Below are 1946 nucleotides of genomic sequence, written 5' to 3' on the forward strand. Positions count from 1 at the left end.
ATTCATACTGGAGCCACCACAGTGATCCCGTGTATAAAGCAGCACATCTCTTCTCTGAGAGAAATGTTTCAGAAATACTTCCCCAACAACAGTGCTCAGTATGCCTGGGTTATGGATCCATTCAGTGCAGCAGGTAGATTTTATTGATCATAATCATATATTTGACATGTATTTTATTTATGTTGTACACTGAAATAGATTTTTATTCAACAGATTTCTTCATGTTTATTATGCAATGACAAATAAAGTAATCATATTTTTATTCTATCTGCAGTGCCTGCTGATTTGAGCCAGGCTGAAGAGGACCAATTCATTGACATGACCTCTGACTCCACCCTGAGGCTGAGCTTTACAGCTCACACTCTCAGTGAGTTCTGGATCGAGTGGAGAGGGAATATCCCCTCATCGGGCAGAGAGCTTTGTATATCCTCCTTCCCTTTGCCACATCATATCTCTGTGAGATAGGCTTTTCAGCTGTTGCTTCTCTGAAAACGAAGTACAGATCTCAGCTCAACATTGAGCATGACTTGAGAGTGGCAGTTTCCAGCCTGCAACCCCGTTTTGAAAGGATGTGCCGTGCAAAACAGGCACACTGCAGCCACTAATGCAGGGAAAGTTCACTTGTTTATGTTTTTGCTTTTTGCACAGATTGCAAATTAAGTTATGATGGCACAACTGCACTTTTATTTTCTCTTTTTGAACTTTGTGTTATTTGTTGTTTTTGATTTGTATCAAATATGACTGATATACTTGGTGCTAGTAATTTCAATAAATTTGAAATAATTTGAAGTAATTCGTCAAGATCTTTGTTGGGGCGACAGGGGCAAGTGGGGCTTGAAAATCCCCACTTGTTCAAAGTGGGGAATGACGAAAAAAGTTTGAGAACCACTGTATTAACCAGACCTCACATAATAGGCTGACCCACAGCACAATGCACAACACTTTAGATCAAGCCATGAGATGGAAGCGACCAAAATAAAAAGGCAAATCATTAAATCAGTTCAGTTTTGAGAGAGATTTTTTTTTGCGAACTCCTCCTAGCTGAGTGCCTGGTGTCCCTGAGCAAGACACCTCACCCTAATTGCTCCTGACGAGCTGGCTGTCGCCCTGCGTGGATGTCAGTCAACACTGTCAAGGACTTTATAAATGAGGACCGTTTACCATTTATTGTTGTATTTGTGTACATTTAGCTACAAACTGTGCATTAGCATTATTCATGTGATTGTTCATTTATTTTCCTTGTCTTCAGTTCTCACGTGTTGGTTGATGACTGAGAATAAACCCTGTTTTTAAAACGATCTCGGGCCTCATGCTTTACTAGAGGAGCTACAGGAACGTTGCTCTTGCCAAACTGGATTTGAAGGGTGTGGTACCACTGGTGGGGCTTTTATGGGACACAGCAGGAAGTAGGACTAACTTCTGTTCAGTAACATGATATGAGTCGTGAGTGGAGACACTGGAGTCCTAGCAGTAGCTACCTCCTGTTGGGAAGGTACTTTATTCTTTTGCCCAACCAACAACTTAAAATGGTTGGTTTGACTCTCTTTTTCCGCGTGCTTTCTTCACACCACCGCTGACTCTTCATAGACATAAGTTTAGGCGGAGAGACTAAAGAGTCCGAGCGAGGTGGGCGAAACCAACTCTCAGAGCGGGAGGGGGCACAGATAAAAGTCACTATTTCTTACTGCTAAATTGAGAAAATCTACCACATTGTTGGTATAATAATACCAAACATTCAATATCAATAATTCTGATATCATATTGGGTGGGTTGTGGTGGCTGGTTTGGATTATTGGGTGGGTTGCAACCCACCCATCCCCCCCATAAATTACGCCTATGAGTGCGTCGGTTGGTTTTTCGTTTCGATTTCGTTCTTGTTGACGTTTTCAAGACGAACACCAGTTTTCTCTCCCATCATCTAAAAGGTATTTAAATGACTTTATTAC

This window comes from Eutrigla gurnardus (assembly GCF_963514095.1).
Source record: "Eutrigla gurnardus genome assembly, chromosome: 7".
In the NCBI taxonomy this organism is placed as follows: Eukaryota; Metazoa; Chordata; class Actinopteri; order Perciformes; family Triglidae; genus Eutrigla; species Eutrigla gurnardus.